The following is a 16,894-nucleotide window of genomic DNA, read 5'->3' as shown; positions in this document are numbered from 1 at the left end:
ATGCAATCCTCAGCTCTAAGTGGCAGCTAGCAGTCACAGGCAGCGTTTGAGCTTTGCCCATGTCCAAAAACACAGTCCTCACCTCAGAGATGAGGGACTTTGGCACAGGAATAGATTCCGTTTACCTCAGGTATCTTGTTCTGATGTAGTAGAAGTTTTACAGAGTTTTTATAGTAACAGGACAAAGAAAATGATAAATGAAGATATTTAAAATGCCTTGGTGGAAACCTCAGGTGGATTCCAGCAAGAGGGGAGGCCTCTGTTACAGGCCTCAGATGCTATCTGATGGCATTCGCAGCCTCTGGGTTGGTGGAAGCCGGGTCTGTTTGTGCATTCCGAAAGTATTTACCTAACAGTCGCAAAAGATGTTAGGTCACACGTGCACTGGTGGACAGAGGTGGCTAATTGAGCTAAAGCTCTCCAGCCCAAGATAACATGGTTCTGGGATCTGTAACATCCCAACTCTGAAAGCAGTGAGGCCATAATCAGCCTGTAGAATGTGTAACAGTGGTGTGGCTTTCCCCCAGGTTTTGGCGTTTTAATGCCACTACGGCCCATCCCTTTACTAGTAAAGCTGGGTTGTGTTGCTCTACCCATGATGAGTAGGCAAGGAGAAGTGTATTTAGTTTTGAAGACCTGTACCCTTGGGTGCCAAAGGCTGGCTTCTAGGCTGTGCTGACAGACGCAGAGCTTCCCAGCTGCAAGCCCTGAGCATAGGAACCTATGGCCGCAGGTGCGTGGGGTTAGAGGTTCTAGGTTTCGCACTAGGTTAGCTACTGGTGTTAGACTCTTAGGTGTCTCAGAGTTGCCCTGGATATCATGACGCTCACCTGGCATCTGGCAGCATTAGCCCTGAAACCAAGGGTATCTTGCCAGCTTCCTGGAGTACTGCAGGTAATGGGCCTGTGTGTGTTGCTCTGACTTCGGCAGCTTTCTGTTTTCTTCTTTCTTCATTATTGGCACTCCGCTCTCATCTCCCCTCTGTTGCGTTCCCTGCTCTGTGCCCCTCTACAGCTCCTGCGCACTCTGAACCTCCTCACCCCCTCTCTAGCCGTTTCTCATCATGTTACCAGCTTGATCCTCTCAAAAGCAGGCAAGGGGAACTGGGGAAATGGCCTGTCAATATGGTGCTTGCTGTGGAAGCATGAGGAGCAGAACTGGATCAGAACCCATGTACAGAGCTGGGAGTGGTTGTGCAGCCTGTAATTCCAGTGCCGGGAAGGCACAGCCCCTGGGGGCTTGCTGGCCACCTAGTCTAGCTGAAGACATCGGACTCCACATTCAGTGAGGAATTCTGTCTCAAAACAAGGTAGAAAGCAGGAGGTAAAGGCATCTGATGTTGACCTCGTGTGTGTGTGTGTGTGTCTGTGTGTGTGTGCATGCGCGTGCACGCGTGTGCATGTGCACCAGAGATGACCTGAAGATAGGTGTGGGAGGGGAAACACATGAGAAGGGAACCTGAGGAAGTCAAGGAAGAGATTTGGGTGTGCTCTTGAGGGGGAAGTCCAGCCAGGTGGTCCATAGAGCCCCATTCTCTGCAAATCCAGGAAGACTGAAAATCCCTCCAGATGTGTGGAAGAAGGATGTTTGTGGCCAGGATAGACTGTGCCATACATATTATAGAAAACAACAAAATTAGGGTTTTTTTTCCTTTTTTTTTTTCTTTTAATAGTACCTGGGATGGAACTTGGTCTATTTCTGCTCCCATTCTTCAGGTGAGCTCTGTCAGCTTCCATCCTCTCCTTTGAACCTTGGAACAGTGGAAAGCACACTCAACAGCATCCCTGGCCCCCTTGGCTCTGGAAGCCCCACTCTGTTTACTGATGACACCCTCTGCTTGCTTCTTCAGCCTGTGACTGCTACTCAGAGTTCATTATCACACCCAGCTATGGTCCTGGGATGTGTCTGGTAGAGGAGGATTAGTGACACCTGATGCGCTGTGAACGTGGTCCTGGGATGTGTCTGGTAGGGGACTAGTGACATCTGATGCGCTGTGAACGTGGTCCTGGGATGTGTCTGGTAGGGGACTAGTGACATCTGATGCGCTGTGAACGTGGTCCTGGGATGTGTCTGGTAGGGGACTAGTGACACCTGATGCGCTGTGAACGTGGTCCTGGGATGTGTCTGGTAGGGGACTAGTGACACCTGATGCGCTGTGGGACGTGGTCCTGGGATGTGTCTGGTAGGGGACTAGTGACACCTGATGCGCTGTGAACGTGGTCCTGGGATGTGTCTGGTAGGGGACTAGTGACACCTGATGCGCTGTGAACGTGGTCCTGGGATGTGTCTGGTAGAGGAGGACTAGTGACACCTGATGCGCTGTGAACGTGGTCCTGGGATGTGTCTGGTAGAGGAGGACTAGTGACACCTGATGCGCTGTAAACTGACACAGCAAGGGCCAGGGAAGTAACTCAGTTAGGTTCAAAGCCCCAGAACCCACAAGATGTCAGCCAAGTAACACACATCTAGATTCTCAGTGTTCCTCTGGTGAGAGGAGATTTGAAAAAAAGAATCTCGGGAATTTCCCAGAGCTTGAAGGCCAGCTAGTACAGCAATGAGCAAAAGACCCTCTCTCGAGGTAGAAGGCAATGCTTGACACCTGATGGCGTCCTCTGCCCTCTACGTGCAGACGTCTGCACTCACACAGATGAACAATACACACATATGCCCAAAGGCATACTATGGGCTAGGGATGTGGCTTAGTTGACAGAGTGCTTGCCTAGCGTGCATGAAGCTTTCAAACACTGAATAAACTGGACGTGATGGTGCGTGTCTATAATCCCGGTGTGAAGGTGGTACAGGTAGGAGGGTCAGTTCAAGGCCATCCTTTGCTAAATGGGGAGTTCTCGGCTACCAGGAGACTCAAAACCAAGATTGTAGAGGTAGGTGCCAAGTTGGGGATGGAAGACAGGTGAACAGTTCAGTGCACTCTTTACATGGTTTCTCTTGTATCTGCTCTATGTGAATGATGTCATTCCCAGAAATAACTAGACCACAAGGCCCCTGAGGATGGGGACTGTGCCCTTGAACTGCGTGTATGATGCTTACATCTGAGGTGGCATCTGGGATTTATTACAAGAATACAAGGAAGAGGTAAAAACAAAAAACCAAAACCCCCAAAACAACAACAAACCTGCCTGGATTTCAGGCAGCCACATGGTGAAGATAGGTGTCTATTTAGACAGAATCTTGCTATGTAGCCCAGGCAGGGCTGGAACTCACAGTGACTTCCCAAGGACAGGGACTGCAGATGTGCGTCACCAAGCCAGTCAGCACCCCGTTTCTTTAAGTTCTTGTGGCCAGACTGGAGAGACGAGTGTTAAAGAGGGTCATGAGCTCCACGCAGATGCTTCTGCGCCTTGGTTCTGTCTTACAGCTCCTGCTCCGAACCCCAGCACCCCCAAACTCCATTACTGGGCATTGAACCAGGGCCGTAAACATGCTCAGCCAGTGCTGTTAACCCCTTCCCTCACAGGTATTCTAGGGATCCAGTTCTACCCCAAACCTCGCCTCCAGCCCCTCAGTGGGGGATTCTGAGCAGGTGCTCTACCACTGAGCCACACTCCTAGCCCTTACTTTTATGTTTGACTTTGATACATGGTCTCACTGTGTAGACCAGGGTGACCTTACAATGATGATCCTCCTGCCTCAGCCTGTTTGCTGAGTGCTAGACTGGCAGGCCTGCACCACCCCCTAGCTATGTCACGTCTCAGGTCTCCAACAGTAATAGATTTATGCCCACTTGCAGCTGATGACTTCCCAGACAAAAATTGTGTGACTTGAAGATACAAAATTAGAAAAGAAAAATGAGACCCACTGAGAGCGTGCTAAAGACAGCCCAGCCCCGCAAGGATGTTTCCAGCCTTCCATCAGAAGAATTCCATTATTGATGCTGAGCGTGCAGGCTGCGCATTGATTTCCTCTACACACAGGAGCCACCTCCGCTCAGCGTGCAGTGCAGCCACCAACACGAAATGGATCCACGTGCTCCGCCTCCCACCATGAGGATCTTTGGCCCATGGCCAGAGCCAAGGCCTCCAGAAAGAGAAACTCAGCCCCTCACAGACTGACAGTTGTGGAGGCGGTTCTCAGGGCAATAGAGGGGCGATAGGGGACAAATGGGACAGAGCAGGAGAACAGCCGGTGCAAATGCACATAAGTGGGAAAACCGCAGAATCTAAAGACAGCCCACAGCCTAATTAGCATGGGCCTCAATGCTTTCCTCTTATTTCTGCAGATGTGACATCCAGGGCAGGGAAACTGACCATCTTCCAGCTGTCACTGCCGCTTCTGTAAAAATGACTTTGGTCTAAAAGGCTGGAGTGTGCGGCAGCTTTGCCAGCACTGTCCCCCCCACCTCCCGTCCATAGGAAATGCCCTGTTGCAGTGTCCAAGGGCAGCAGCAAAGGGTACTAACTGACTCCGTGGGTATAACTTTGGATTCAGATTCTCTCGTGCTCTTTCTTTTACTGAAGTACGGCACATGGAACCCAGGGCCTTGTGAATGGCAGGTAGGCGCTGCTTTACCACTGAGCCACACCCCAGCCCCTCACTGGGGGATTCTAGGCAGGTGCTCTACCACTGAACCACACCCCAGCCCCTCACTGGGGGATTCTAGGCAGGGGCTCTACCACTGAGCCACACCCCAGCTCCTCACTGGGGGATTCTAGGCAGGGGCTCTATTACTGAGCCACACCCCAGCCCCTCACTGGGGGATTCTAGGCAGGGGCTCTATTACTGAGCCACACCCCAGTCCCTCACTGGGGGATTCTAGGCAGGGACTCTACCACTGAACCACACCCCAGCCCCTCACTGGGGATTCTAGGCAGGGGCTCTATTACTGAGCCACACCCCAGCCCCTCACTGGGGGATTCTAGGCAGGGGCTCTATTACTGAGCCACACCCCAGCCCCTCACTGGGGGATTCTAGGCACGCGCTCTACCACCTACTCCATCTCTCTTTTTACTGCTTAGGTTTTAGACTTTGATACAGGCTCTCACTGTGCAATCCCGGCTTTCTTGGAAACTCACTGTGTAGGTCAGACTCACCTTGAACTCTTGAGGGATCCTCACACTCTAGGTGCGTGCCACAATCCTCAGCTTTGTTTTGTTTTACATTTTAATTTTCAGACAGGGTCTCACTGAATTGTTCAAAGCACTTTCAAGTGTAGCCTGGGATGGCTTTGGCTTTCCAAGTATCCAGCACCACAGGCCTGAACCCATCAGGCCAGTACAAAAATACCATTCTTCATTTCAGGTTCTGAAATGGGCCTCAGCTGTGCCCTGCCTTAGGAGTTGTAGCCTTCGATCTGGGAGAAAGCAGTGGGAACCTCGCCCTTGCCGGCCAGCAACACCACGAAGTCATCAGTTTGTTTTCAGTCTGTTGGGTCCTGGGGCTTCTGAATTAGTAATAACCCACCCAGTTTGCCAGTGACTTGGCTGTGCGTTCCCACCTAGCCGTACTGCTTTACCCCTCCGGTCTCAGCATTAAATATTGAAGCCCTGGGCCCCGACGGCTCCATTTGGAGGCAGCCGAATTCGGGTGGCTCAACACATGCTGTTGGCTGCCGCTGTGGCTCATTGTTTTCATCTGTGCATGTTGGCGGCGAGGCAACGCAGTCTCCTCTCCGCGCCACTGGTACTGGCTTGAAATTGAAAGGGAATTGATTTCCGGGGACTCCAAGAGGAGAAATTGTTACCACCAGCTGCTACACCCACAAAGGGTATGGACTGATCTGGTGATTCTGAGGTGCACCTTGCTCCCTGTGAGGCAGAGGAGGGGTTGAGGGGTCAGCCAGTGTGTAGGGGTCTAAGCCATACCTACTCTGTATAACAGACATACTTCCCTGGGTACAAGGAGAGAAAAGTACACGATCATGGTTTTGAAGCTTCCTGGAAAGTAAAGATACATTGGATGGATGGATGGATGGATGGATGGATGGATGGATGGATGGATGGATGGATGGATGAGTGGATAAATGGATGGGTAGACGGATGTACATGTGTGTAAGAAATGGATAGAGCTGGACATAGGGACACATGCCCTTAAATCAAAACTCGTGAGGCAGAGGCAGGTGGATCTCTTGTGAGTTCGAGTTCAGCCTAGTCTACATAGTAAGTTTCATCTATATAGTGAGATCCTGTTTCAAAAAAAAATCAAACGAACAAAAGAGATAGATATATGATAGAGGAATGGATACATGAATGTACGTGCATGGGTATATGGATATTTAAGTAGATGGTGAATGATTATTAGGTAGATAATAGATTATGTAGATGATAGATTAATGGACATATGGACAGATGAAGAGATGGATGATAGATATGTACATTGGTAGGTAGATGGATGGATGACAGACATACAGAGAGAGAGCTTCTGTCAGGGCAGAGCCCAGTGCAGGCAGAAAAGGGGTGGAACCAGGTGGAAAGCAGAGATGTGCAAAGGGGACAGGCCTCTGTGGCCACCATTCAGGGAAGTTGCCCACAAGAGGTGTATGCATCAGGAGAGGACCTTATCACAGATTTGCCACAGACACAGAAGGCTGGGGGTTCTCTAAAGACCCTAACCTCCCCAGAACACTCAGATGATGCCAGCGGACAGCATCACCTCAAGGACCATTGCTGTGAACGACTCTAGAATATTTGTTCATGCCTGGCTCTTGCGCATGAGAATGGGTGCTGTACTACATGGCTGTGAAGACTGTAGGTGCACTTTTGGTGTCTCCTTCAATTGTTCTCCACTTATTATTATTATTATTAATTGAGAAAGGTCTCTCCGTGAACTTGGACTTCATCTGTTGCTAGGCTGGCTGGCCAGCGAGCTCCAAGGATCCATCTGTCTCTGCCACTCCAGTACTGGCATTGCAGCTGCATGCCACCTTTAAAACATCGTAGTGTTGGGTGAACAAACAGGTCCTCATGTGAAATTAGCAAGCGCTTTACTGATCATGCCATTTCCCCGGCCTTTGTTCATCTATCTATGTACTACTTTATTTGGGACAGTATCTCACTATGTAACTTAGGGTAGCCTGGAGCTATGGAGCCTGGTTTGGATGAATGGTGTCTTCCTGCTTCAGCCATCAGAGTGCTGCAGCTATGTGCATGTGCCATGAACCAGTGACCCTGGAGTCTCAGGAAAGCACGGGCCTCTGCCTGAAGGCTGAGATGCCAGAAAGGTCTGCTCCTCAGCTCTCCCAGGATGTCCAGTTAACCTCAGATCTGTTCATGGGCCTTTGTCAAGCCGCCTGCTGAGCTGATCGCTGACCGGAGTGGGTACATCCTGCAGTCCTGGCTCCACCCGGATCAGACCCAGGGGTCTGTTTGGTAGAGGAAGAAGCAGGGAGGAGTAAGGCTGGTCCCGAGAGAAAGAGGGCAGAGGGAGGCAGGTGCAGACCTCCTGGGCAGCGGGCCCTGCCAGGCTCCTGTCACAGTCCCCACAGCCCCAGAGGATCCTTTGAGTGAGCTTTGGAAAGTTCTCCCATGTCCTCCTCTGCCAGCCACTAAGCAGTGACAACAGATACTAATTGTGGCCATAAATTACCAAGCCCTGCCTGGCGGGCCTCTGGGTCAGAAACAAGAAGGGGGCTCCCAGGATCACCTGCCATGAGAAGACTCTGCTCTCCTTGTTTGTCCAGCTCCTCCCCACCCTGCACATGGACAACTGTTGACAGGTAAAACCCGAGATCTTAGACAGTCAACTGCCAGGTGACTGGATTCTGCTTGTTTTTGTTTTTCCTTCTAGAGCTGGGGATAGTGTCTAAGGCTTTGTGTATATAAGACAAGTGTTTTACCTATTGAGCCATACCCCAGCCCCTCACTGGGGGAGTCTAGGCAGGGGCTCTCCCACTGAGCCACACCCCAGCCCCTCACTGGGGGATTCTAGGCAGATGCTCTACCACTGAACCACACCCCAGCCCCTCACTGGGGGATTCTAGGCAGGTGCTCTACCACTGAGCCACACCCCAGCTCCTCACTGGGGGATTCTAGGCAGGTGCTCTATCACTGAGCCACACTCCAGCCCTCATTGGTGGATTTTAGGCAGGTGCTCTACCACTGAACCACACCCTAGCTCTTCACTGGGGGATTCTAGGCAGGGGCTCTCCCACTGAGCCACACCCCAGCTCCTCACTGGGGGATTCTAGGCAGGTGCTCTATCACTGAGCCACACTCCAGCCCCTCATTGGTGGATTTTAGGCAGGTGCTCTACCACTGAGCCACACCCCAGCCCCTCACTGGGGGATTCTAGGCAGGTGCTCTACTCAGCCCCTTACTTGGGTAATTCAGGCAAGTGATCTACTGGAGGCCCATGTCCCCAGCCCAGGCTGGAATTTTATGGCCAGTAGCCAAATATAAAGAGGCAAAGTCTATCAGAACTGCTGTTATCTGATGTGTGGTTCTGTCCAGGCAAGGCAGATGCAGGTGATGGCTGCCATCTTCAGTGATGGAGAATTGAACTCTATGGTACTGACATTTCTGGTTCAGGTTTTTGAAGCGGACCATCATCTGCCTGCATCAACATGGACACAGTCTGGTCCCTTATCACCTATACAGCAACCTTCCATGTGTTGCTGCCACTTAACTCTTGCATCTCAGTACACGAGTGCCCCTGCTCCCTTGGTGTCAGTCACATCGTTTGTCACTGGCTCCCCATGCCAAGTGCGTCCCCTCTGCTGCACGGAGCACTCATTAGAACCCCTGGGCCTGAAATCCATTCCTGTTAAGTCCAGGCGGGGGAGAAGGACAGAAGATGCCAGGACGCCAAAGAAGACATGGCGTCACATCTGCCGGATGCAAACAGATTCAGGCAGACGGAGAAGGGCGCTCAATAAAAACAGGCACAAATGAGAGAAATGAGTCATTACACCCGCTTCCCTTCCGAGTTGAGTGGGTGGCAGGCCCCCGCCTTCCTCACCCCGGGAAGTAGGGTAGGCGTCGCAGGGTGCAGTCTTCTGTTCTGCGCACACATTGAGATTGAACGTCCCATTCACAGAGGCCCATTCCTCCCCATTTGCCTGATGCTCCCCTTCATGGGAGAGGCATAAAACTCCTTTAAGACGCTTTACCTGCTCTCCGCAATCATAATTGGCAGTTACTCAACTCCTGAGGGTGTCATAAATAACCGCACCAGGAGGCTAGGCTGCCATCATTAGCCAGGACTGGATTGAGCTGGTTTGAAGTCATGCTGACTTACCTCCTTCTGTCTGTTCAAACTCTTTATATTTTTATGTTTATTTTATATGCATGTGTGTGTGCCTGTTGGACTGTATGTGCACCACATGCCTGCAGGTGCCTTCAGAGGCCAGGAGGGGGCGTTAGAACCCATTGAACTGGAGTTACAGACAATTATGAGCCACCTGGGGCGGGTGCCAGGGCCCAAACCCAGGTCTTCTGGGAGAGCTCTAGTGCGCTAACCAGTGAGCCACAGCTGCATCCCTTATTCTAATTCTTGTCTCTTGGTGGTCCCTTGAGTGCACAGATAAAAGTAATGGAGTCATTCCCCCTTACCCACATAGTCGTATCCTGAGACCCCTGAATAGATGTCGAGAACAGAGCAGAGATGGTATGAAGCCCTATAGGTAGGTTTGTTTCCTTCGTCTATATGTAGTGTTAGGTTTGAGTATAAAAAGTTCCCCAACAGGCTCCTGTATTTGGACACTAGGTGCCCAGATGGCGGCACTGTTTTGGAAGGTTGTGGAACTCTCAGTAGGTGGGTAGGGCCTTGGTGGAGGAAGGGAGTCCCTGAGGGAGAGGCCAGTGCAGCTGCTGCCAGCCCTATCTGTCCCCAGAACCACCATGTGAGAAAACGGTGCTGTGAGCTCCCGCCACCACGGGCACAGCCGCACCGGCACTATACCCTCCCCACGTGATGGACCGATAGCCTGGCGCAGTGTTCGTCACATGGCAAGCTCATGTGCTCTAAGCTTGTGCCTCTCTTGTCATCTCCAAAGCCCCGTCCTGGCTCTGCTTCCCGACTGTGATGGAGTGTGATCACGTGCTCAGCAACCCCCACTTGGAACTCCAGCCACCGCTCATTTCTGACCCTTACATGGTCTTGGGGGTTCTGGAGTATGCGGGAGATGAAAGGGTGACTGGGGTGGAGACTCCAGGGGTGCAGCTTCCCAGGGTTGCCCTCTACCCTAGGGGAGCTTTTGGTAAAGCAGCATCCTTGGAGTGCAACCATATAGGTTGGAGTTTAGACCCGCTATACCCGTGAGCTGGAGCGATGGCTCAGCAGTTAGGAGCACTTGCTGCTTTTGCGGAGGACTTGCATTTAATTCCCTGAACCCATATGGCAGCTCTGTCACCTGTAACTCTGGTTCCAGGGGATCTAGTACCATCTTCTGACTATACAAGTGTCTGCTCAACTTTTTACATGGGTTCTGGGATTCCATAAGCCTAAGGATCCTGCTGTCTCTGCCTCCTCAACCCTGCAACTGTATCCAGGATTTGCCTGCATTAGGCTTTTTTTTTTTAATCTTTTTATGGTTTATTTAACTTTATTTTATGTGCATTGGTGTGAAGGTATCAGATCCCCTGGAACTGGATTTTCAGACAGTTGTGAGCTGCCATGTGGGTGCTGGGAATTGAACCTGGGTCCTCGGGAAGAGCAGTCAGTGCTCTTAACCGCTGAGCCATCTCTCCAGCCCTGCATTAGGCTTTTTTACAGGATTCTGGAGGATGGGACTCAGGTCCTCATGCTTGCTCCACGCACTAAGTCATCTTCCAAGCCCGGGGTTAGGGAGATGACTCAATAGTTAAAACACTTACCCTGCAAATATGAGGACCTGAGTTCTAATGTCCAGAACCCATGGAAATGCTGGCTGGGCAATTCTGCAATTCCAGCCTTCTAATGCAAAGACAGGGACTCCCCAGAGCAAACTCCCGAGGCAGTGACATGGGTGAACCCTAGGCTTGACTGAGAGACTCTGCCTCAATGGTTAAGGTGGAAGATGAACAAGGGTGATTTCCCCATATCCACCTTAGCCTCCACATGCATGTGCAACAACATACATGCATACACACACACGTACACGCACATGCACACACATGCGCACGTGCACACACAACCAAATAAAAAAAAGAAAGGAGAAGGGGAATGAGGGAGAGAATAAAAACCTGCAGTCGCTAGTAGCTGAGCTAATCTGAGCGCCTTGTCGGCAAGAATCCCTCCCAGTCTCACGGTCCAGCCAGACTCTCATACCGTCAACACTCAAATTGTCAGGAAAAGATTATAATTGCTTAATCGGGGAAGGACAAAGGGTAGAGATGAACTTTCCATCTGTCAATAGTAGCAGAAACGGGGATTAAAAATTAGTTGGTGGCTTAGCTGATATTTTTAGAATGCTGCCAGCGAGGGACGAGGATTCTAAAGGCAGGAAAGTGATCCGCACGCAGCGTCGTTCAGGAGAGATCACGGTTAGCTTAGCGCCCTTTGTGGAGACACGATCGCCGGCAATGTGGGAGGATTTATCTGGAAAATTGCTTGGCAAGCAGCATTTGATCTTGGACAGTCAAGCCTAGATGACAACAGGAGACACACCGGTGAGCCGCTCTGGAGATTGCCAAAGATACTGTATTTAAGACGGAAAATGAGTGTGCTTTGTGTGATCTACGCCTGTGAAGAATTAGGTAATGTGCCCTGTAGGGATTCGTTCTGAAGGTAAAGGGTGAGGTAGGATGGAAGAAGAATCAGGGAGATGCCTCATTCCAAGCACTGGACGAGGTGGCATCCACCCAGAAGCCAAGCACTCCGGAGGCTGAAGTAGAGGGATTGTGAGCTGGAGGCCAGCCTGGGCTTTGTAATGAGGCTCTATCTCAAGAATAAGACAGGGGCTGGAGAGATGGCTCAGTGGTTAAGAGCGCTGTCTGCTCTTCCAGAGGTCCTGAGTTCAATTCCCAGCAACCACATGGTGGTTCACAACCATCTGTAGTGAGATCTGGCGCCCTCCTCTGGTGTGTGGGCATACATGGAGGCAGAATGTTGTATACATAATAAATAAATAAATCTTAAAAAAAAAAGAATAAGACAAAGGTAGGGCCAAGAGATGTGGTCCCGTCAGTAAAGCCTAGCATGCCCAAGACCCTGGGTTCCATCCCCAGCACTTCAAAAGCCAGGAGCAGTTATGCGCACAGGCCTGTAATCCCAGCACTCTGGAGGTGAAGGCCAGAGAAGCAGGAGTTCAAGGTCATTCTGCCACACAGCACTGTTTGAGACCAACCTGGGCTACCTCAGACCCAACTCAAAAACAAACATACAAAAGCCCCAGACAAAAAGAGCAACAACAAACCCCAAAGCAGGAGGTGCTCAGCTGGGAAGGTGCTTGCCTTGTAAACCTGTCAGCCTAAATTTAATAGTCTATAATCCCCGGCTTCAAAAAACAAAAAACAAAAAAGGCTGATCTGGCAGTGGATGCCTGTAATGCCACAGTAGGTCCCTGGAACTCATTGGCCAGCTGGTGTAGCCGAATCAGTAAGCTGCAGACTCAGTGAGAGACCTGTCTCAGAAAGGTGGACAGTGCCCGAGAAAGGACACCGGAGGATGCACGTACACATATGCATGCACTGTGATGCCCAGATCACGGAGTCCCGACCCCGAAACCAACTAGGAGACCAAGTCATGTATGTAAAAGCAAAGAGCTTTATTCTTAGATTTGCAAACTCAGACTCTCCGTGTGTCCAATGTATGGAGTGGTCGGAGCGTCCCGAGCTCAGTTAGGGTAGGGTTTTTATAGTAGCAAAGGTGTGTGGGGGGTGAGGGATTTCTAAGGTTCAGGACACCTGATTGGCTAACATTTGTCCAGGGGTGTCCTGGTGAGTGTGCTGGCAGGCGATCCTATCTACACTGGTTGGAACGTTAGGAATTTCGTTTGGATGGTCTGTTCCTGGGTGGTGTCTGGGTGGTCTCAGTTTGTGGTTTTTCTTGGAGCCAGGTACTGCATTATGGTAAACTATTGAGACTCAGGCCTCTATTGAGTTTGTCATGGCTGGGTCCTACAGTACCCCCCACCCCCACAAAACACACACACACACACACACACACACACACACACACTCTTACCAGCAGAAGGCCACAGCTTCTGCTGGCAGCCTAGATAGAGGACATGGAAGAAGGAAGCTGGCTCCCTGCCTGCTTCTCTTGCTCTCACTAGCAAGTCCCTTCCTTCACTGGCATTAGGGCCAAGTTCTGGATTCTGGTGCATACTGAAGACCACCTGACCAGCTGAGCCATCCAGCTTCATGGACTGAATAACTACTGGATTATTCTTAGACTTTCCATTGGCAGACAGCCATTGGTGGGAAAGCTGGACCATTCTAATAAATCACACACACACACACACACACACACACACACACACACACACACACACTCTATAAGTTTTGTTCTTCTAGAGAATCCTGACTAATACAACCCATGTGCCAAGTATCAGTACCCCATTTCTTTTTCCCACTGCATAACATTCCTGTTTAGTGATACCACATTTTACTTATTCATTTATCTCTGGGTGGATTTTTGGATCATTTCCACTCTTTGATAATATGAAAATAATTTTATAAACCAATAAATATTTTCTATGTAGGGGGAGTTGAAATTTTGAGACAGGGTCTCTCATGCAGTCCAGGCTGTCCTCGAACTCAGGATCTCCTGAGTCAGCTTTGAGAGTGCCAGGGATGCAGTGCTGTGGGCCACCACAACTATTCAATCAATATTTTTTTTTTACTAAAATTAAAGGCAATGGTCAGAGTCTCTGGTGAGGTTGAGATCTGCCTCCTCCTGGCCCCAGAGAGTTTGTTTAGGATAGGAAATCAGTTTTCTACTGGGAAGACTCCAATGTTGCCAGGTCTGACTCAGAGCAAGCTTGAGGCTTCTGCAAGCCAAAAGTTGACCAATCCAACCTCCCCAGTGTCTTCTGGGTGAACACTCTCTGTTAGGCCATAGTGCCCACACCCAGTGACTTGGAAATACCCCTACTGACCAGGAGGGAGGGAGGCACTGACCTGTTATCCAGCACTAAGGAGGTTGAGGCAGGAGGATTGCATGTTTGAGGTTAGCGCAGACTACACAGAAGCACCTAGTCTCAATATAAAATAGGTACTGGAGAGATGGCTTGGTGGTTAACCATCTGTAACTCTAGCTACAGGGGATCTGACACTCTCTTCTGACCTCCACAGGCACACATGTGGTGCGTACATGCAGGTGAAACACCCACATGCATAAATTTTGGGGTTTTTTTTTGAGATAGGATTTTTCTGTGTAACTGCCCTGACTCTCCTAGAACTCACTCGGTAGGCCAGGCTGGCCTCGAACTCACAGAGATCAGCCTGCCTCTGCCTCCTGAGTGCTGAGGTTAAAGGTCTGTACCACTAACCAACCAGCAAAAATAATTTTTTACTAAAGAAAATAAAATAAAAATCCAGAAATACTGTTTGTAGGTTGTTGAAGCTCGCCCTTCAGGAGAAATCCTTAGGTCTAAACTGTTCATTTCCGGGGTTCCAGCCCCGACCATCCCTTGCTGAGGTTAGTTCTTTCTGCTTCTACTCTTGGTGCAAAACCTGTAGGGAAACGCGTACTTCCAACCCATCTAGCGCCTGCCACCTAGTGGCCAGAGCCTGTCAGGACATGGGTTCAAAAGGACAGCCTGGAGTCAAACCCGCAGGAAAGCTGCTATCACTAGCTGCTGTCCCTGACCGACCAGAGCAAGGACTCGCCTTTCACTGCAGGGGCCAGAGTCATCTTCCACCACGCTAGTCTGGAGCTTTGCAACGGCAGACTTTGCGACGGCGTGGAGGAATCTCAACTGCGGAACACTTGGTTGTCGGAATGACTGCGGAGTTTTTGATGACCCCTGTATGTTCTCCCTTCCTCCAACTACCCACTTCCATTCCTTCCCTTCTCTTCAGTTCCCACCGTTTGAACTCCACGCTCTGAGCTCTGGGTGTCAGTCTCTCCCCTTGGGCATACCCACAGATGGTTGCTGGGCAGCTGCCACGTGATTGGAAGCCAGCATTAGCCACTCAGCAGTCTCCTGGGAGCATGCTACTTGGGAGGCTAGTCCTGGGCTGTCAGGGATGACACCTTTCCTACTCTGGTGAGCTTGCAATCTAGCCGTGGAGCAGCAGGTGATGGCTGTAATCCTCAGGAGCCATTAACTCACAGTGAACCCTTGTCTGCCTCAGTTTCTCTGCCGGGAACCTGAGATAATAGACCCCTGCATGCGACACAGTGTTGTTTATGGGCAGCCCCTTGGTGTGTGTGTTTGTGTGTGTGTGATGTGTGTACATTTATAGCTCCATTCAGTAGTTTTGCTATATGCAGCAGGTCTGGTGGACTTAACCCAGGCCTCTGCCATCCCTAAGCCCCGCCCAGCAAACCTGCAGAAGAATGGATGCCTGGTTGGTGGCCTGTTTGTAAGTTGGGTGGAAGGGGCAGAGATCATTCAGTGGGCAGAGGCAGCAGGAGCCTCAGTTACAGATGAGAAGAATTTGAAGTAAGAGCTCGTCCTGGCGGCATAGGCTTTCATCCCAGCTCTTTGCCAAGCTGAGCTGAAGCACTGAAAGGAGCACAGAAAATTCAAGGCTGGACTGGAATACAGAGGGAGTTCAATGCCAGCCTGGGTAACTCAGTGAAACACGGTCTCGAAAAGTAAAAAAGAGCCAGGTGGTGATGGTGTGCACCTTTAAACCCAGTACTCAGGAGGCAAATGCAGGTGGAGCAGAGTGAGTTCCAGGATAGCCAGAGCTACAGAGAGAGAGAGACCCTGTCTCAATATACAAACAAACAAAAAAAAACCCAAAACAAACACACAAAGGCTCTGGCTTGGGGTATAACTCATCAAGGGAAAGTGTACTTAGAAGCCCCCTGCCTAGAATCCCCCAGTGAGGGGCTAGGGCATGACTCAGTGGTAGAGCACCTGCCTAGAACCCCCCCAGTGAGGGACTGGGGTGTGGCTCAGTGGTAGAGCCCCTGCCTAGAATCCCCCAGTGAGGGGCTAGGGTGTGGCTCAATAGTAGAGCACCTGCCTAGAATCTCCCAGTGAGGGGCTGGGGTGTGGCTCAGTGGTAGAGCACCTGCCTAGAATCCCCCAGTAAGGGGCTGGGGTGTGACCCAATGATACAGTGCTCTTCTAGCATGCTTGAGAATCTGCGTGCACCTCAGGCACCTGCTCCTGCCACAGCTCCCTCCAGTCTCTATCCCTTGCACTTGAAGATGTCTAAAGAAAACATTTTTTTTCCCAGATACTCTTATCAGTTAGAGAAAGGGTGAGACCCAATGTCCCGGGCATCTTCTTTGCCCCCTGGCAAAAGAGTTCTCTGACTCTTTACTTTAGCGACTGAATTCGTAAGTAAGTGAGAATCGACCTCCCAAATTAAGTCTCTAATTCCCAAGTAAGCCGAGCAGCTATTTTTCTTGCAAATCTTGTGTGAACATAATTTAATAGAAGGAACAAGCTAATAAAATAAGCCCATATATTATAGCCTTGGCACAATAAAGAAAATAGACGATGGAAGAGACGAATGGGCAGCGCCTTTCAGCCCAGGGAGAAAGAAAATAACACAGAAATAAGATGTAAGTTTCACCCTGTGTGTAAATAACTTTAAAGAGAAACAATAAAGATGGCGTCCACAGCTTTTAATGCATTGGGGGATTATTTAATTGCAGGTTAATAAGACGTGGTAACGCTTCATAGAAGCTTTGCCTGCTTGAGTCGAACTTCTTTATTATCCTTGTGGTGGTGGCTGATGTTTTACCTTGAGACTAGATTTCCCTAAGTTTCCAGGGCTGACCTTAAACTCCTAGTCTTCTGACCTCAGTCAAACAGCTGAGACCACAAGAAGCACCTCCGTGCATGGCTTTGAGGTCACCCCTCCCTTCCTCTCTACCCCTCTTCTTTTGGGCC

This window comes from Microtus pennsylvanicus, chromosome 1 (genome assembly GCF_037038515.1).
Source record: "Microtus pennsylvanicus isolate mMicPen1 chromosome 1, mMicPen1.hap1, whole genome shotgun sequence".
Lineage (NCBI taxonomy): Eukaryota > Metazoa > Chordata > Mammalia > Rodentia > Cricetidae > Microtus > Microtus pennsylvanicus.
Note: the sequence above shows the minus strand (reverse complement) of the source record.